The 22,014-nt window shown below is 37.2% G+C and overlaps 1 protein-coding gene across 3 annotated transcripts in view; it reads left to right on the top strand.

Moving 5' to 3' along the window:
* The first annotated feature begins 146 nt into the window (after positions 1–146).
* Positions 147–22,014, top strand: part of Pde9 (Phosphodiesterase 9) — a 111,765-nt gene continuing 89,897 nt past the window's right edge. For all 3 annotated transcript variants that reach the window (NM_001272567.2, NM_132606.5, NM_167340.5), the window contains exons 1-2: positions 147–756; positions 10,805–10,873. The gene's annotated coding sequence lies outside the window, so the exon portion shown is untranslated. The remainder of the gene's footprint in view (positions 757–10,804; positions 10,874–22,014) is intronic.

Genomic DNA, 22,014 nt, shown 5'->3' with positions numbered 1-22,014 from the left:
TTTTATTCAAGCGCACTGTTAGCTAACATTGCTGCTTAACAGGCAGTTAGCAGCGAGCTGCACGGTCACACTGATAGCGAAAGCGCATTTCCCGCCGATCGGCTAGCCGGTCACACTGCAAACCGTCGCGTTTCATTTCGCGAAGGCTGCGCGCGCGGATTACGGTTAATTTTCAGTTGGTTTACAAACTTTACAAACGGCGTACGCTTATCGCGATCGCTTTTAATCAACAAACCGAATTAGTTGCCAAAATAACGGGAATGACACAGGAAATGTGCTGCCGGTGCTCAAATGCTAGCTTAATTGAGTGAAAAAGTGCAAGTGATCGAACTGCAACGGTTACAAAAAAAACGGTTGTTTTTCTCTTTATTTTTGTTTTATAAACTAAGAAATCGTTCTATAAATTGCATTTATTTGAATATCTGTAAGCCCGCGTTTATCTCAAATGTACTTGTGCGCGCCACCTGTTTTTTAATTAATATTTTACTACAATCGGCGTGATAAAAAGTGTATGAAATTCGTTATTTTTTTTATTTTTTTGGTTTTTGTTGAGAGTGCAAGATCGTGCAGCTTGTGCGTGTGTGTGCGTTCAGTGTGCTTGTGAGGAAGTTATAGTTTAATGTTGGTTAGCTTCAATTGTCGAGCAACAGAGAAAAAAAGAAATAAATAAATAAAACAGCAGCAGCAACAACAACGATGTGATGCTGATTGATGTCACACACACCACGAAGGAAAAAAAAATAAAAAATAAATAAAGTAAGTAGCAGACAATTGGATTTGCATGGGGGAAGAAGAAGAGCGAAGAGCCGAGTTTATCAATGAAAGTGAACTGTGGGAGTTGCTCGCTTTCAGTGGGTGTGTGTGTGTGTGTGCACAGTGGCGCAGCCAAACGGGGATTTCTGGGGTTAATAACCCCCAGCATACCGGGCACTGTTATCGAACCGAGCATACATCTATCGAAAATATCACTCGCTAAATGTGATTTATCGAAAGTTTACATATCAAATTATCGGGTATTAAAGTTTGCTTTGGTAATCTTTAATCGGTGTGAGAATTAGGAAAATCTAACTTCAAGATCATTTCTAGCGTAACATTACTCTCAGATAAGAACATGAAGGATTTATATATGCACTAAGAATGTGGAATATTGAAAGCAGGCATTATTTTAAATGTGATTTGTTTTATGGTTAGCTTTTAAGTTTGTGCCTCAGTTCTAAATGCAGCAGATTTATCGTGGAAAAACGAACAAATACTGGAAAATATGGAAAAAATGTTAAGATAACGAATTTCTTAGGAGCTGATAGTGCTTACTAATTAAACAAGACACTATATAGATGGTATTACATCCAACTCTCATCCTAGGAAGCAAAAATTTGATAAGAACTTTCCCAGCTCTGTTGATTTAATGTGACAGTTTTCAAAATCTACTAAACTACTTTCAACCAAACTAAACAATAGATAGTTGATCGTGGTATTTGCTTGGAATAATCATTAATTAGCTAGTTTTAGTTACTTCTACTTTTTCCCATTGACATTTATTTAGCATAAATTTCAGTTAGCATTCTTTCATCACCAGGTGTTTACATATTTCTTGAAAAATGTGTTGTTTGTTGTCTGTTTTTTTTTTTTTTTTGGCGCTATCAAAGCACGTTGGAAACGTCTTAGTTATATATGGATTGGATGAATAAAGTGTTCCAAGTTCGCATGTATTGGAATGTGCGTGTGTTGGCTATATGTGTATGTACATACCTATATAAATATATATATTTCTTGGTACATATACATATATATATATATGCTGAGAAATGCCGTTGCCAGCAGCCGCTGCAGCAACAACAGCAATGGGGAACCTTTTGATAATCATATCACGCAGTCCACTGATAATTCGCATTGTATTTGTTTGCTGTTGTTGTTGCTCCTGTTGCTTTATCAGCCCGCTCTCCCTCCCTCTCTTCATCAGCGTCTCTTTCGTCGCCTCTCTTTCGCGATCACTGGACTCTCTTTTCTTTAGGGGGGCACAATAATAAATAAAATACAGAACAGACAGCACAAAAATGTCCAATAATTGTTTAATAAATTTAGACTACAGTAGAACCTCATCCAAAGTTTCCATTGTTTCCAAGCAAACAATAAAAAAAAAAAAATAACAAAGATATATGAATAAATCAAAATCGAAATCCCTATTATATTTCCAATTTTCTGCGATCTCTGCGCATTATTTCGCTGTTATCTCCGATCCCCCGGACTAATGGAAAGTTTCCAGACTGTGTTTACATCGGGCGGGATTATGGAGGGGAAATTATGGGTTTAGACCTCCGGGAAAATTTTTGATCACTAGACAAATAAATTTGGAACCCCTTCGCATTTCGCTCACTTGTTGGTTTTCATACATATGTAGAATATGTATCTTCTTAGTAAGCAAAATCCGCGAGGTTTCGGTTTCTGAGGAAATTTGATGTTATCGTTATTGCTTATGTCTACCGAATTTGAAATATTTTTGGGTAATATGACATCCTATTGATCTAATTGTTTATGTCTACCGCTTATCGCTCTAGTCTCTTAAGCTTTCCACAATTTCATATTATATTTATAGTGTTTATTCACAATAGAAAGAGAAATGATAATCTTCGATAATTTCGATATTGCAAATATTTATCGATTTTAAAAAATACACACCTTTTCATAGGTTTTTCTCGCCAACAAGTGGCTGAAGAAAAGTGGAATGAAAAATTAAGTGCAGACGAAAAAAAAAAACAGGAATGATTCGAAACTATTGTGTAATTTACATTAACGAGCGGATGTCGTTGGCTTCTACTACATAATGAACCAATTACCCAGTTTGTCTCTTGATTCGATTGCTCTGCAGGCACACAGTTACAGATACAGATACAGATTCAGATACTGATGCTGTTGCGAAGATACATCCACATTTGTATCTGCATTTGTGTCGGTGCTGTTCTGTGCGGTTCTGTTTTGTGCTTTTCGCAAAGTGACTAAACGAGATTTTTTTGTGGCCCCACTGTGCTGCTCTTCCAATTCCAATTCCAATTCCATTTCATTCATGTTGAAGACACCCACTTGAATGATTATGAGGCACTGCAGATGCGCACCGCTACAGATACAGATACTGACTGATCCACATTCAGATCGAGATTGAGATTCAGATTGAGATTGAAATTCAGATTCAGTTTCAGATACTTTTACGAACGCATATATATGGCCTTCGTCAAGTGCCGCTTCCGCATTTGCCGGTCACCCACGTGCCGAATGCTTCACATATCTGAAATCTCAGTTCCCAGTTCTTAAGTCTCAAGTCTTTTCCTCCCCAAAAAAAGCGATCGTTCGCCAAGTGGCTGTGTGGAATGCGATGGCAGATAAGATACTCCAAATTTGGGCAGATTCGTTGGGGAAGTAGTCGGCAATCGCAGCACCTGTTTCTAAGCAGATCTTTATTAATTAAAAATCGATTTTGCTCATCAAATATAGTGAACATTTCAAATAAAAATATGAAGACATATATTCTTATTATTTTGATTAAAAAAAGAATTTAATACATTTTAGTACACTTTATAGGGTTTCTAATTTATTATATTTCTTTTTCAACTTACACATATATTAGCAATTTTTTGATTTTTTCATTTCGCAACAGCTGATAATTGAAATATCTATTAAATAATCTTCCAATTTAATATAAAAATCCTGCAAGTGTAATCAAACGATAGGGCAAACGGTGTGTTATTAATCTTCTAACAAAAAATTGCTTAGTTTCGACAATTTTTCCGTTCCTTTGAAGTGATAAGTAAAACTTCTCGTAAACTTTTATCGCCATCCACCAAATTTTCCATGCAGTCGGATCTTTGTTTATTTAATCCGGATCTCTTGAACAAAAAAAAAAAAAAAAAAGAAGAGGTCAAACAAAAAAACTACCGATCGTATTGAGATGTACGATTTGATTGTTGTTCGCATTCGGACACAAATTGCCCATCGATAATTGTTGGGTCTTCAGATGGAAGATCTGTAATTGTGGAATTCTTTGGCTTGTGCAATGGCACCCATATATGTGTATATACATATGTAATTGCTGCTCTGGATACTCAGGACTGGTATTAGTTAGTGATTGGTTTCCTCTACTCGTACTATACTGCTTGCATATTCATAAGACTGCAAAATGATACCATCACAACATGGTAACTATGTATCTCACATACAAAGTCTGCGTTGACGACGATGAGGCTTGTAATTTTTTAATAACACTTAACAAACGCCTTGGACTTGGCATGTAAATTGTTGATAAATTATGTTTTTAATGGTGCCTTGCCGCTGTCGTTGTTGTTGTTGTTATTATTATTTTATTATTGTTGTTGCTGTTGTTGTGGGCTATGTGGTCAGATAGCTGGCGCCAAAGATACGCAAAATAAATCTATGAAAATGTCGACTTTGCCACAGCGACATTTAGATACCTCTTCAGTGCTGGAAAATTACATTAAATGCATAATTGGAATTTAAGTTTCATAATATGAAGTAATTATTTTTGTGTATATTTGTTTGTAATATTTTATGTTTTTAATTCGACGTACTTTTTGTAGTTGGTGGACTTTTTGATTTTTTAGAATTTACGATTATCTATGAAAACGAATTCCTTTGATGAGCCACTCAATCCTGGCAATATCTTCACCATCCGTTGGCACTTACCATATGCTGTCAAAAATTCAATAATTAAATTCGCATAAATGGCAGTGTGTGTATGCTATTATGTATACAAATATATCTGCTGATCCGTGCTGGTTAAATGGTAAATAAAATTTCATGTTTTGTTTGCATTTAACCGCACCAAGAAAAACAAACAAGCAAACAGAGCTGAAACAAAAAAAAAAATGCGAAATTATTCTCGAAATATTACTTAGTAATACTAATAACAATAAATTGTTGTTTTTTTTTTTTTTTTTAATCTTGTTTGGTTTTTGTTTCTGCCAATACGTTTTAGATTTTCATATTTCGGCTTGTTCGTTTTTGTTGTTTCTATTATATTTTGTTAACTGCAAAAAAGTGTTTAAACAATGAGGCACTCAAGTCTCTTGCAAAATGCCGATGATGTTTCTTTTGCACTCAGCTGATCATGCTTAAAAATGTATTTTTTCTTTTTCCGGCTCATATTTAAAATCTGAATTCGAAATCACTGTTTGCATTGGCGATTCCGAACCTAAACCTGATTGCCCGCCTATGTACCACATAATTGACTGCATTAGCCTGCGAGCAGGCAACAGATGGCACATCACATGCAATCCACATACCCCCATACCAAACCATACCATTCCATACTATACCATCCTCCAATCCTCCGATCCTCCGATCTTGCAATCTTGGTGAACTTGAGCGCATTGCGATGTGCTCATATATTTCTTGCTGCTCGTTGAGGATGATGGGAAAACTCGTTTTTCGTTGCATTCTTCGGCCGGCGTCATCGATGATGCTGATAATGATAATGATAATGATAATGACAATGATAATAATGATGATAATATTAAAGAGGTTCCATTGGCATAAGTCCGGCTCGATGATGATCGCGATTTGCCTTGGCACAACGCAATGCCAAAGTTGTTGTGCCGGTTGTTGCCTTCCAGCTCCTATATATATATACATACAGATATACTATGTACATATGTTTTTTCTTTTATTTTCTTTGTCCGGGGCACTCTTGTCTCCCGGGTTCCGTTCTACAGACGACCTTAAGGAGGGGGTCTTGGGAGGCCAGTCGGGAGACTGGAGCAAACCACATTTCGTATTCCGTACACCTGGCGAAATATTCGATCACATGCGATTTTCAACAAGCAGAGACATTGTTTCTATTGAAATATAATAAAATAAGTAAATATGTATGTAACAGAAAAGTATAGCTTTGATGATTGTTTTGTAACAAAGAGCACGTCTTAAGAGTTTTTATTCAAGCAAAAGACAATGATGCTTTTTTTTTTTTTTGATAACATATGAATCACTCTACTATCTTAAGTTTTCAACAAAGGCTTGCTAACTTATTCCAAGAACTAAAAATAATCATATTAATCATATTTAGCATAGCTTCTATACGCCTTTAAATGCTTCTGTTCTCGGGTTCTTTTATTTAGTTGCTTGCATTTTTCACCGTGTACTTTATGCTTTTCGATCGGACCTGTTGCCGCATAGTTTTTCGTTTTTTTTTTTTTCGCCTTTTTTCTTAACCGGTTCGGTTTGGTCTGTTGCTATTTTCGTGACTCTGGATCGGTGCAGTCTCCACTGGAAACGCCACTTACATAAAGCGAATTCAGATTTACACGTTTCTAAGTTTTTCAACATTTCGTCTCTGATTAATTGTAAACAATCGCGGCACTAATTTTTCTATAATTGCGACAAAAGTTCACTTGTCGCTTTTTTAAGGTCGTTCGAAAATGGGCGGTGGGTGGGAGGTGGGCGTCGCTTTAGTGGGGGACTGGCTTTGACTCTTGATTACGCCCTGTCGTCGCATATCAGTGTGCTACGTAATGCAAACAAATAATACAAAACAGATGTATAAAAAGTCAACCAGAAAAACGTAATAAATTGATAAGAACGCTTGGGCGGAGAGTTCAAAAAAAAAAAATAATAATTCTTCAAAAGAGAGCGATGAAAATGTGGAGAGTATTTGTTCTTAAAATATTGAAACACTCACCCTTGGAAGATTAAAAACCGGGGTCACTTCAAAAATATGTAAACAGTATTCGTAAAACATGGGAAAGTACCATGATGCTGCCATACATGAAAAAAGGGTTTAATAAGAAATATAATGATTAGTTTTTCAACAAAAAAAAAACTTTAATAAAGATACTCCAAATTGCAACAATTTATTACAAAAAAAAAAGTTCCTACAAAAGAAACCAAAATGTACCGCTTTTCTTTCTTGACTTAAAGTTAAAAATAATAGTCTCTATATTAGAGAGAGAGTTATATTAGATGATATAGGGTTATAACTAGCGAAAATCGCTGATGAACTTTGGCATCACTTGGTGGACTTTGCCCGCCAGCGAGAATAACAAACAAGTCTGCTGGTTATGCCCATAAAAGAGAGTGGCCAAGAGAAAGAGCCGCAGAGAGGATCGGGGAAAGAGAGCGTCAAGTGCAAGCTGCACGTGCTGTGCCTTCGAATCGAAGAGAAAAGTGCCCAATAAGTAACCATTGCCATTGCCAAAACCTGCCACCCAAAAACATATAAAACTAAAAATACAAACAATACACAAAAAAAAAAAAAAAAAAAAAAACACTTAAACAATAAAGTAGCGTAGACAATTGTATTATCAACGATGGTCTGTCGAAAAAAAGTCGGCTCTAAATTTAGACCAACTCCACCGACGTTTTCCCTTTCCATTCCCCAGACTTCTCCATCGTGGTAACTTTATTCGGGTGTCAGAGACCCCCATGGCCGATAACGTTTTATCAAACAAATGTTTTGTCGTCGACCTGTTTGCGAATTGAATTTGAACTAGATATATATGTTGGGTACACACAGGGTATATATCTGCGTCGTACAATTTGCCTGAAAAACGTCAGTGTGATCAGGTAAATCCGGAGATAAATAGGGAAATGTATACTATACTGCACAGGTATTAAAGGTGTCAATTCAATCAGAACAAATTACTAATAACTTTGCTTTAATAACAGTAGTTCGAGTTATGTCTGATATCCACACTAAAAAGCACTCAATAGCTAGGCAACTTCGTTTAATATTTTTTTTTTTAATTATATGTAAATTAAATCGCTATAAACTTAAACTTGCAAACTTAACTTGAAACGAAAAAGGAATAAAACGTATCCATAAATTCTATCTTATGGGCTAATTAACTTTAATTACCAAATAATATAAATTCGATAGCCGTCTCTATTTCTTCACATTTTATTAGATGGAATAAAATGATACGAAATAGACGATATAACTTGGCAATAATATGATCTATATTAAACAATTGGATTGCATTTTATGGTCTCAATGAGTACATGGATTATAAAACAAACATATTTCGTGGATAAACATATGGCTGGTCGACTGAAGGTGTAAATATTTGTGAAATGTCACGAATTGTCAAAGTTGAGATAGATGGTCTTGTTTGATTGTTTGATCGTCGCCTTTGTTTACTTCTCCCCTTCAAAGCGGCCGACTGTGCCCCAAAGAATATCCCCAATAAAATGATATGCCCAGATAAAGTTATGGATAATAATGGATAACGAAGTGTGTGTGTCTGTGTGTGCGTGTGTGTGTGGGAGGTGGCAACAGGTGATCTCGCATTCTTGGGAAATGTTAGCGCTGTTTGTCCGCTGGCAACAAGTTGTCAACAGCTTTTAAATAACTGGTTCGTGAGCGGTGTTTGAACAGAACTTAATTTGGGCCAAATGCTGGGGATCTTGTATCGTTTTTTCTTCTTTATTTTCTTTATAATATTTCTCCATTGTTTGGCCCACACAAACAGGGCCGAAAGATAATGGATTCGGCTCAGAGGAGATCCGTGGTCTATTAGTTACCCAATGTATCGAATCTTTTACCCAACCAATTAGCGCCACAAAACGATTTTGTCGCCAAAAAAATAGAAAAAAAAAAGAGAAACAAATAATCCAAATAATCATAAAAAAATAAAACCCAGAAGTCTGGATCACACATGCGGACGTTGAATTTATTGTGATCATTAACAAATTGGAATTCGTCTGAGGGGCGAAAAAAAGAAGCTAACACCTCTACGCTTGCTTTATCATTTTGGCTCAATTTGTCAGCGGCTACAGAAAATACGGCATGAATAAAATAAACAAATATAACACTGACGTCGCTACATGACTGGCATGATTTTGGCCAAATAATTCGCTCGATTTTTTTGTTGCCTCTTTTTTTTTTTTTCGTTTTAATCAAATGCGCAGGCGCAAAGTCGCGTGCCGCTCTGGAATCGTGGTTGTATATAGCCCGATATCCATATCTTTTTTGCATGCACATCATGTGGCGACAAGTGCCTTGGCATTAATTCGAATAAAGAAAAAAAAAAACGAAAATCGCAAACGAAATTATAAGCCCAGTTGTCAATGCCAATAAAACGGAATGGCTGCCAAAAAAAAAGACAAATTTAAGCTTGAGGAAGTTCCTATTTGAAACTGCTAAAACTGTTAATATTTTACTCTATATAAAGCGATTCATCTATAAGTTCAATATAGCAAACTAAACACATAATCTCGCATTCCACTAAATACGAATGTCAATTGAAAGCGTTTGCCATACATTTAGCCATGAATTAATTTAATATGCCACAATTCGGTCTACCTTTTCACCCTTTTATGCGATAAGTCCTTCAATAACAACCAGATGATGATGGTAATTATGGTAACGAATACGAATACGCATGCCATTCAACTTGGTTTCCCTGTTGGCCACAACAGGATTCATTGAAACAATGCCATGTCCTTCCTAAATTTTCATTTTTCCCCCGTGCGATAGTGTTGGTTAGCACGGATCTATGTGGGTGTGTGCTTGTATGTGTGTGTGTGCGTGTGTGTGTGGGCTTGCGGTTTGTTGTTGCAGCCCGGAAATGGCAAGTGAAAACATCTAGCTCAATTTGCTAGCCTCGGGGATGCGACTGAGTTCTGAGGTCAGGCCAAAGACAAGGCTACTCCTCGTAATATTCCCCACTATATGGAACACTCGAAAAAATAAAGTGAGATGTAGTAAATCTGAAAAATATGATATTCAAATATAAACATAACTAGAAAAGATGAAAGCCAGGAAAACTAAATAATTCCAAGCAATATTAGCTTTAATAATAACTTTTATTACATTTTCTTTCAATGGAACTCTGAGACTTTTTCGCAAGTGTAGCTTCTAGCCATATGCTTGGCGTGTGCAGGCTACTTTACCTGGGAAAAGTGAGACGAACATTATGATTTTGATTTGCATTTTGGGTGCATTCGAGGCATTCGAAATCCCAATTTAGGTTGGTTCATCAATCTGTGTTTCTTGTAAGCTGCACAAATATTTTAAGCGATTCAGGTAACGAAATGTAATTTAGTGAAGGCCCTTAATCCAGGCTGTCGATAACTAACTAATCTATCCAAGCAAATGTGGTCACTTTATGTTTTCAGCTAAGTTGTATTGTATTCAATTGTTGCAACTACATTGCAAAGCCGAAATTATATTCAGCAATAATCAGCCATAATATATTTATATGCCAGGTCGTTTCGGTATTAGGGGGATTTTTTTCTTTTTCTTTTTTTTTTTTTGGCTTTATCGATCTAACCCGCCTCATATTTCGCATTCAGCCCAATAAAACACGGTAAATGTATGAGCGCCCATATAAATTTATGTACAATAGATATAGATACCTGAATACGGTACTTACTGTGTGTTGAATAAGCCACAACAATTAACAATTGAAATTGATAAGAAATTTTTAATTGCGCCGGCATCGTCGATTTTGCCAAATGGCAAATGGGTTTTTTTTGTCTCAAATTATTTCTACCACATTTTATGTTGCATTTTAAATTTGGTCCTTTTGTTGCTGCCGTTTTGTTTGGTTTTATCTGCACTACTGAAATGTTGGTCTAATTAACGCGGGAATTATAGACATCTAACCGGAATTACCAAAACATCAAAGAATATAGCCCCCATATCGGTATGTGTGCGATAATTAAGCTGTTAACATATTGTTTACATTTTCGATTGTCTGTAATAATTAATCAAATAGAATCAATACCTATTTGCACACTTGTTGGGCATTGTAATCACACACACACACACACACGTGCTTATTTGCCTTCTTTTTTTCAGTTATCACCTTGAAGGGGTTTATCAATTTTGCCAGCACATAAAGATGTTATCTTGGAAAACCGTTTAGAGGTGAGTCAATCGTATAAATGTGATTTAAGACATTTAGAGTGCCCACGCGTTGAATTTTTCTTTCAATACTTGAACTTTATTTATTAGTATCCGGCTCGAGGGACCAACGGTTAGGTTAAATATACATCTACATATGTATATTTTTCGAATAGATTGTGCATTGAATTTGCATTGATTGAAATACCTTATTTCACTGTGCCCAAAACCAATCGCTCTCAATATAAACTTTTCACTTAAGTTGTCTTCAGTTTTGGTTCACCACCATCGTTCAACAGTTCAATTGAGTTTTGTGGTTAGACACACCACTTAACTGACTTTGTAATTACGCGCGGACAAAGTAATTAATTAAGTTCGGTTAATGCATACGTTAAGCGAGTAAAACCCGCCGATTGACATAGTTGCGCCCACAATAACAGCAAATACATCGAGTTGCCACTGGGTGGTACGAGTAATGCACCTTAATACACACACACACACATTCATCAAGGGCGTTTTGAAATTCGCTTTGAATATGTCTGATTAAGTCTTTACGCGTGACATTGAGAGATGATGGCTGGCTCACATCGTGCTGATAATAAAAGTTGGACAAAGGCGCAGCAACCAATCATTTGTATTAGACAATCTATTAAACGAGTTAATCAATTAGGACGCAAAATTACAATATAAGTTTTAAACAAATATTTTTAAAGAGGGTATCTTGTTTTGAAGTTTCAAAGTTAATCAATTTATAGGCAAAAATTTTATAAACAAAATATCCAACATGGCATTAGTTGTGGTAAATACATATATATTTTCTTTACTGATATTTAATAATTTGCCATGGCATTTTATCAAGTTTACCCCAAGTTTTAACCATTGCAATAGCTGTCTTTGTATTTTGTATTGCCGTGTTGCAATTTATGTTGGTGTTGCCGCTTGTGTCTGTTGCATTGTTGTCAGCGTGGGGTTGCGTGCTCATTGACGTCACGGGGTATGGCGGTGGTGTTGCATGTTGCACGAACACACAGGCAGAGTGTGGCCCCCACTTTGTGTCCAGCACTCAAGTAAGCAGGTCAGCGGTTCTTGCGGTTTAACTCACTTCGAAAGCACCAACGCCGCCAAAACAGTACCGAGAACCAGAACCACCCATCTGCACCACCCATACTTCAACTCGGCTGGCTTGTGGTTATGTTCAAGTTTTCCAAACAAACACACACAAAACCTTAAACCCCATCGCATAAACACACAAACACACAAAACATGCCGCGATTATGCAATTTTATTCGCATATTTTTTGCTGCTTGTTACCTATAAGCCAAAATTGATTTTGATGAGAGTCTTCAGGTGAGTTCAGGTGTTGTTCAAACAGAAAGCGAGAGATCAATTGCAATTAACCAAATACATATGTATGCCAGCAGTGAGCAAAGGCAAACAGACCAATAAATAAATAAATAAATAAATAAATATGCATGAAACGCAGAAGCTGTAGCCAGAGAATTCGCAACTGAATCCTTGGATAGCAGTCCATAAATTAATAAACGATCTGTCATGTTCTCAATTCCGTGAAATAAATTGAAATGAAAATTGAAATGTAAAATATGTGTATAAATCATATTTTTCTAACAATCAGTATTTCATATTGGCCTCAATTCAGTTATATTAAAATTAAAATTTATTCCTTAATCAGTGCCCTTGAATTTGATGTTAAATTTAATTACTTTACGCACCTTATTAGTTTGTTTTTGTTTTCTTTTTTATAACAATAAGCTCACATTTAATCATTATTTTTATGTATATACTCGCTTAACAATTTTTGAGGAATAAAAGCCCGAATATATTTGGTTTCCCCTTATTCATCTATCAAAGCAAAACCAGTAAATTGGGAATTTCCTTTATTCTCTCGCTTATTGATATTAAAAGGGGTTTTCGTTATGGAAATGGGCAAGCCCCTGCCAACATTGTATTTTCTTTTTTGCGGCTTGTTGACTTGCCCCGCTAATAATTGCCAAGAACGCGCGAGGAAAGGCAAACAAATTTACAAAACTGGCTGCCTGTCCCTACATCCATCCGTCCGTTTGTCCATCCGTCCGTCTGGAACTTGAAAAGCCGGGAAGCCGGCAAGTCTGAAGTCTGCCCGCCGTAGTCAGCAAGTCTGGCAGTTAGCGCCTCAGTCGACGGGTCTGGAAAAAGTCACGTTTTGCATTTCGGTTTCGATTTTTGAGCCACCTCCCTCCTGTGATGTGACCCCTCCCCTCACCTCCCCCCTTCACTCTCTGTTTGCCGTGATTCGCTGCAAATGACAGATGATAATACCCCCGGGAATTTGGGTTGGGCCAATAAAGCACTTCATACGCATCGAGAGCACTTTATTAAAATATATTTTAAATTCTTTGATGAATTTCACGGCTTTTTGCTGGATAGCATATTTGTTTGCTGTCTTTATGGATATTCTGCATTTTTATTTAGAGAAAAATCCGATAAAATATATCGACTATGTAATATAGTACAACTACGAAATATTAATTATAATTGTTGAATACAGCTACAAAGTATTTTATATTAGATTAAATTAAATGCAAACCATAGTCTTTTGGCTTGAAAAAATAATAAATATGCAGTGAATATAATAATAATATATATACTAAAAATAAATATGCATTGAAAATCCGTAATAATCGAAATGAAGGGTAATTTGTGCGGCGATCATATTCGTAGAATTTCTGTTGCTTGTTTACTTTTTGAGATGTTCTGAGCGCCAACGCGAATAATTTTTACGTTGGCGTTCATTTCGGAAATCTTTTATTGTATATGTGTGTGTGTGTGTGTGCTCATCATGAACAATTGAAAGGCATAAATGTATACTACGGTTTGCTGATAGCTATCATTGCGGAAAAATGCCAGTGACAACATTGCGTATGCGCAATTTCTGTGCCACAAGAGATGCAATCTCTCTATCCGGCCATTTGATTGTGACTGCTGCAAAAAGGATATTGCACGATGGCGGCAGTGCTTGAGTGTGTGCGTATGTGTGGGTGTTGATGTTGTGTGTGTGTGAGTGTGATGTGTGTGGATGGAGCTCAGAAAATATACTAGTTCAAAAGTGGCAGGGGAAAAATAGAATAGAAAAGTGGTAAAAGAAATACGCACAGAACTCGAGAACAGAACCCAGAATGCCATCCTCAAAAATGTTGTGATCCAAAAATGTTTGGACTTTTGTTTACTTAAATGAAAAAGGGAGTGTGTGTGTGTGTGTGTAAGTGTGCAACCTACACCCATGTATGCGTGTGTGTGTGCGTTTGGGTGAGTGGGTGCTACAAAATTTGTAATAAACCAAAGTCAAAGAGCGTTTAATTTGGCATTTTCCTAAAGCAATTCGATTCGATTCGTCTCGTTTCGATTGGATTGCAAATACCGGAACATGGGAATTAATAGCAAGTTCATTTCGATTTTTTTTTTACAAGAATATATTTTTCTTTGGCTTAGTTTTTGATTTTTCCTGGAATTCATAGCGTAGAGTATAAATCTATAGAATATCGGAAGATAAATATAATCCATTTAATAGCTTAAGGCGTAATGTTTTATTTATTCATATGTGTATGGTTTATATTGCTGATTTTATTTAAGTTTTTTGTTACGTTTTATTATACAAATATTTTTACTATAGTTATTTTTGTTGCATTTTGAAGGATATATTTTTATTATTATTTTGTTTACTCCTTTGGACTTCTTATATTTTGAGAATCCCCCTTTTGGTTAAATTGCCATTTGGTGACTGCACGCAAAGCGGGTAAATTATTGTGCCAACAATGACAGCATTAATTGCCGACACTCACACAGGCAAAGATCACACAAACACACACACACATCCCTTTCACTCACAATCACATTCACATTTAAGGAACCGAGCCGTGACGTTGTTTCAGTTAATTTTTGCTGCCTGTCACAGGACATGCAAAAAGGTATTTTAATACATGTCAATGTTTGGGGTGCTTTTCTCTGCGGATGTGTTTTGTTATTATATTCCTTTATATATTGTATAACTACGTAACAATATATTATACAGCTTAGGTGGCAGTGGAGATGTGGAAACTGCCGACTAACTCCAATCCCCCCCTTTCTAGGACCCCCTGCGTATTTAGCAGCTGCCTTCTATGTCCTTGGGATGTCCAGCATTAGGGGAACCAAAGATTCGGCTCCATCCTCGCTGCATCCTCGAATATCGCAGCTGGAGTTCGTCCATGACGCTGTTGAATGCATCAGGGGAGAGGCTCGGTGCCTGGCAATTGTTGTAGATCCAGAGACTGCCTACCTTTCCACGGAGAAATCCGTTGACTGCCACGACCTCGACTATCTGGGTTGCGACCTACCCGCCTACCCATATGATATGCTTATGCACTTGTCACTGGGAACAATTTTGTACGGCTTTCCGGGTTTCTCCTGAAGATCGCCCGCGTCGGTTGAGTCTGTTGTCCATTTTTCACACTCTCGTGTTTTGCTGCTCCTTATCGACAATGCTTCCCGCAGTATGCGAGCATTTTCCACGGGCTCTCTTTTTCCGGTGTCTCCTGTGGTGTTCATCTACTCACAAATGCTCGATGGCGAATGTGTGTGTGTGTATGTGCTTATGTGTGTGTCTGGTGCCTATGTTTGTGTTAATTGAGTTTATGTTATCAAAGATGTGCTTTGTTGTGGTTTTGACAGCGAATTTTGACTACAAAAAAAAAAAAAAAAATATTCATCTAAAATCGTTAAATAAAAGTGCTCTTGTGTGAACAAAAAACCGGTTTTGCATAAACATAATTGCTTCCTTGTTTGCCCATGGAAAATTTAACAAATTTTACTAAATTGAAGTGACAACATTTTTACAGAGAATGCCGCCTTTAACCTTGGTTTGTATTAAAAATGTTTATTATTATGAAAAGAATATGTATGTATGTATGCCTTTTTCTATATTTTTATACCATTTTAATAGAAAATTGTTTAGTGTTGGAATTTTTTGTGGCCGAATTGTGCTTTTTGCATTTCATTTGTTGTCATCCAGAAATTTCGTCAATTAATTTTCTACTCTTGGCAGGGTTTTCGTTTATATAGAAAGTTTTCGGAGGGATTTCCCCTTTGTATGCCACTGGTGAAATTGTTGGCTCACAAGCAGTATGTGTTTTTTTTTTTTTGTCGTTTTCGGACATTTTCATAATGAATAATATTTTGTTGTTTTGGTTTCGTTTGGCTTTGACATGGGTAAACATTTGGCCAAGTCAAACATTTGTGTGGGGTTTAAAGTTCATTGCATTGTGTCAGGGTTGATTTCGGCCGTCTCTTCCCATTTTTCCCGCTTTTCCGGCACTTTTCCGCACAAACACACACACACACACACACATGCAGACATGCTGACATACATACACGTGAAAACCCTTTTTATTTGCCTGACCCATGAAGACACACAGAAAGTGGCCTTGTTGTTTTTCTTCTCGCTTACCCTCATGTGTGCTTCATTTTTTTTCCCAGGCTCCTTCCTCACTTTCGCTGCGAGTCTTGTGTATATATTGCAACTATCTGACCTCTGACCTCACAACACACACGCCCCCAGCCCCACTGGAAACACTCACATGTAATGCATTTTTAAATTTGCATGTGCTTCACCAGGCCCGGCAACAATGGCAGCTGTTAGTGTCTAACTAGTTAGTTAGTGCCACATTGAAGATGGCTGCCACGCCGCACGCGACTCACAAAATGAGAAGCGAAGAAAACAGTGGCGAAAATCCTAACGAAAATAGCAGACCATACTGGAATGGTTCATCCAATTAATTGGCCACTAGAAAGTCACACTTTTCATAATATCAAAGTAATAAAACAATAAAAGTGAGTAAATAATTTAGTTGTTTTAGTTGAGCAGATAATTTGTGGCTCATGAAAAATTACCGAAGGTAATTTACTTTCTTTTTTCATCTCCCCTCAGTCTTTGGCGAAAGTAAATAATTAATGCGTCTTAACCTTTCTTCTTGACACACTTATTTTGAATTTAAAAAGAAAACACAGTGTGATGAACACCTGTGGTTAATATTGAATGAGATACTTTGAAGCCAATCTCGCTAAAACATTTTATAATATGTAATGAACTTAACTATTCAGTTCAGGGGGAAATATTTCATCAATTCAAAAAGAAATTGGTTTCTCAAAATAGTTGCCAGAGTTTTTCCCTGAAATATTTATGTAATTTTGTGTGTTGTCGCTTACTTTCCTGACCACTTTTTATCACCTTTAAGTTGAAGTTTTTTCCCGTTTTCACTTAACCTGATTTTGGCAAGTCCTTAGTCACATTATGCATGTCAAACGGAGAAAGAGAGGGAATTCCCTTTGTCTGCTTTATGCATTTGCTGTCATTTGCAACCACTGTGTGTGTGTGCGTGCGAGTGTACGAGTGTGTGTGTGTGTATAAATATGGTGGTTTGGGTGGTTGACTGTGGGTGGTGCAGATGGCGGTGAGGATTGCATTTGTTACGGCCACCAACAACATTGCACTTTGACTTGAACGCTGTTGCATTTTACTAGGTCAAAAGCAACGTCACCGCGTCCCAGGGTTGGCCCTCTCTCTTTCGCACCTGCTCCACCTATCTCTTTCGCGCGCACCACTTGTTTGTGTGTGTGTGGGTGTGTGTGTGTGTGGTGGCAAACATAAATATGGCGCAAAGGTGAAACTGTTGCACCTTTCTCCTTTTCGCTCCTTTGGCTCCTTGCTAACGGCCAGGCATAAATCGGTATCTCCCTGTGTGTTTGTGTGGCGTGCTAAATTTCACACAATCCCTTTACACATATGCGCACACAAACACACACGCGTACGCAGGCGAAATAACTATTTCTAATTGGAGGTCCTTGCAACTTGACTTGTTGACTCCGCTTGCTATCGCATTGCACGGCTGCAATCTATTCTATTTGCTGTGTTGTAAAATAGAGAAGAGGGTCTTCAAATCACCCATAAAAGTGTAGAAAAGTAATTTTTATAATGGTTAACTCAGTGGATCATCATCGTTGCATACTTTCATACTTTTTCACTATATTTTTTTTGAATGCAGCAGGAATATTTTACGATTTGCCCAGTTATGTTTCACGCGCAGCTCTTCGCATTTTCCGTCGCCCGTAAATCTCCTTTGCAAATTTTCCCTGTATCTCCACGTTATGGATTCCAGAATCATGGTCGGCAACCTGGCAAAGTTCGCCCCACGGATTAGCATGCCGCATTCCGCAGTTGGAATTTGAAAGAGATTTGAATCCCGGACATCGGCAGTCGTTCGCTGATGAATTCCGCTTCCATTTGGTTAAGATGCCGATAGGGCGATTCAGTGCATTTGGATCGGGGGCTAAAATCGGGAAATGCGATTTTTCTGTGGCCACGACCGCGTCCATTAACAGATTATTCGTGGTTCTAGGCTTAGGAATGTTTTCAACAGTGAGTACTAAAATGTAGCCAGGTCACAACCTTAATATCGCCAAATATTAAGACGCAATTTTAGAAAAGCGTATGGAGATTATAAAATAAATGCTCTGAAGTATTTGTTATATTTATATAGATCTGTTTAAGATGGCACAACTATACTGATGGCCAGATCCTGGCAAATCCTTACGGAACTGCACTAAAAGTTCAACGGCATTCAATTATGGCATCTTTCCGCGGCCCACATCGATTTTATTTTTGTCGCAATGCGTATCTGGCCTTTCCTCCTCCATTTAATGAAATCGAAAATGCACTCATGTAAAATTCAATAATTTCCGCCGGCTAACTTAATTAAGCCGCCTTTAAAGTTGCAATAGTAGGCAGTATCTGTGCTGTGCAGCAATATCATTTCAGGCAAAAGGCAGATCAAAAATTTAAAAAAAAAAATGGCAATGAAAGAGAGAAATAAAAATGCAAGTGACCCATAGGTGAAGTGCAGCATTCGTTTGGTGTCCTGGCAAGTGACACTAACAGCACAAAAAGTCAAAGGTGCGCGCACAGGATATGGAAATATAAAAGCTTCCTTCGCATGCATCTTCCCTGTTTTTCCGTTTCCGGTGCCAAGCTGCAAGTGATGTGAGAAACTAAAGAAATTGCAAGTTATATGCGAAATGCAATTGCTTTTGAGCCACTTTTTTTTCCTACTTCAGATGACATCGAATACATACATATGAATATGCAGATTCAAGTGTGGCAATGCAGTTTCTTTGAGACACATAAAATACGATTAATTAATGTGTCAGAATCATTCAAGGCTATTTTTTTTTTGTATTTTTTGCTTATGGGCAAATAAATAAATTGCTGCGATTTATGTTTCAAAAAACAGTTTTAATGGCCAAAGGTGCTATTGTTCAACAATAAGTTTTTATTATTAGCAATGGCCATAAATGGGTAATATTAAATACAAAACTTACTCAAAATCTGTTTGTATGTTTGCACTACTCAAATAATTATTGTTTCTACCCTTTGGGCAATAATAAATGGTGCATAATCTAACAACTTTCCCCATTACCTTACCCATTGCTACACATTTCAACTTTTTATCCTTGCCATTTGGTCACTAATCCGATATCTGTTTAAATCTGCAACTCGTCGTATGGTTTGATGTTGTGTGCTTTTGGGCGTGTGAGCAACAGTGCGGAGAAATGGAAAATGTGGAAATGGGAGAAAGTTGTGTGAGAGGGGGGGGGGGAAAGACACGATGTGTCACCAATCATTTGTCATATAAAACTGCCACATATGTGAGGGTGTGAGTGAGCGAGTGTGTGTGAGTGTGTGTTGAAAGGAAGACATGATAAAATGGCCGCTTAGGCACTGTCAGCGGTACAAATGCAAATACACAGACACATACACTCGCACACACTCACAGTCGCTCACACACACAATGGCACACTGACAAATGGGACAGTGACGAGCAACAATGTTGTCATGTAAATGTCTTCATTTTTTTCAGCTCCATGGGTTTATTTCCCGCACCATCCCTTTTCCAGCCCCACCTTACCCATCCCCGCTCCCTACTCCGCATATCGATGCCTATCAATCATATGCAAATAAGCGATTTAAGCCAGCCCCGTCTAATTGCCATCGATTAGAGAGAGAGAGAGAGAGAGAGAGAGGGAGAGATCGAGAGAAAGAGAGGGACAGGGTAAAAATAGGAGTGGGTCGCGTATTTTTACACCCCAAACGATTTGCGCTGAATCAACATCACTCAACTGACTTGTTAATTGTCCGACATTGCCATCAATTTAATTTACAATCTCTAATTATGCTACACATCAATTTGTATTTGCCTTCGCTCAGGCCGAGCATTTAATTGAAATGCTCTTTGATAAATATTGCATATAATTCAGAAGTGTAACATGTTTACCTCTTGAACGTTTTCATTCGACTTTGCAAAATTCCAAGTAAATATAATCTAAGCTGGCATTTCAAATTGAAGTGGGTAAAAAGTTAATTAGTGGATAGAAGAATTGATTAATTTTAATATTTTTGCATTTTTAGTGGCGTTTTATTGGGTAAACAAATATATAATTTTAAACTGTCGTTTAAAATGTTGTAAAAAAATTGATTGGGAAATCTTAATATTTTATTATTTTATTATATATTTTCGATTTAGCATCTGCTTGCCGCTTTTGTTTTTTGTTATTTTCCCAGCTCATTAAGTCAACTTGAGCTTAATTGTTATTTGCCATTATTGACTTTGATTTGATTTGATTGATTTATCGGCGATAAGACCTCTCCGCCTTAAGTTTTGTATTTTGCTCGATTTCGATTTGATTGCATTTGCGATAAGCCGATTGACAATTGACATGATTGACACTGCCTACACTCTTCCTTTACTCTAAAGTCTTATTTACTTCTTTTTGCCCAGTATTTTGCGCCCTCAATATCGGCACATTAATATATATATATATATATATTTTTTTATTTTATATACTTACATATGTGTGTACATACATAGATCTTTTGCTACCGTTGATAGTTGATAGCACGTTTGATGGAGTGCCCGACTTGGGTGGGACATTTATTGATGACACTATTTAGATGGCTACTTGTCGCCGCGACGAGACATTGCGTAATGTTAGCAGTTGTCGTTTGATTGCCTTTGATTAATTGCCGGTTGATATTGGGCAAAAAAAAAAAAAGAATGTTGGGTCTAAATTTCAGCTGGAAAATGGAGTCGCTCTAATTGCCAAACGCCCCAGCGTGTCGGCCATCCAAGGCATTCATCTTGCCACAATTTCCACATTTTCCGCAGTTTTCCTCGTTTGCTCTCTTTGCCGCCCACTTGTTTTCTTCACCGCCTTATTGACATTGGCAGCGCAAATATTTGGGATGAACCGGAAAGGTGTCGACCACAAAACACTTGGCTAACTCCGGCGAGGGCATGGTAAATCGAATAGGCATAGGTTGTACCTCTTAATCGGATTTTAGCGCATGAATTTTATCAGCAAGAAAGTAAAGACAAAGTACGTAAATTATACTTAAATATACTTATATATGCTTAAGTTATTAAGTGTTAAATATTTAGTTTTTTTTTTTCGAATTAAGTTGTACTGAAAGCATTATTTACCCAATTTAAAATTAAGTTATTCTCTTCTCATATAAAGAGACACAGTTAAAGGACGTAAATGGCAGGGTAGTAAAATAAATATTTCCAAAGCGAAAAAGGGTCTCATTCGCGTGATCAATTTGGAAATATAACAAACAATATCCTGAATCGCAGGAATCACCCTCACTGTTGCCGCATCTTTGCGGGCTAATTTGAAGTGATATACCCCTTTTTATTTGATGTACTTATATATATATGTACATATATTTGACAAAGAACGCCCCTTGCAGGCGTAGAATGTGTTAAGTATTTGCCAAATATACATATTCTCGCACAACCATGCGTACAAACACACGTATGTACGTATGTTTATACGGGTATACCTGTGCAAGGGAATCCAGTCAATGAAGATTACGGCGATTTTTTTTACGGTTTCATAATCCAAAGGGAAACGCTTCAAGTTGTAACTAGACCGCGTCATTTCGTGATAGGTTGGGGCTCGAAAAAGGGAAGGTTTTTGTCTTGTTTGGGCAGGGGTTGTTTTTTTTTTGTTTTTGTTTTTGTTTCTTTTTTGGCGCCCTTTGGGGCAAATGCCATTTGACATTTTCTGCCACCCCCTCG

The sequence above is a fragment of the Drosophila melanogaster genome, chromosome X (genome assembly GCF_000001215.4).
Source record: "Drosophila melanogaster chromosome X".
In the NCBI taxonomy this organism is placed as follows: Eukaryota; Metazoa; Arthropoda; class Insecta; order Diptera; family Drosophilidae; genus Drosophila; species Drosophila melanogaster.
This window is presented reverse-complemented; position numbering and strand designations above follow the sequence as displayed.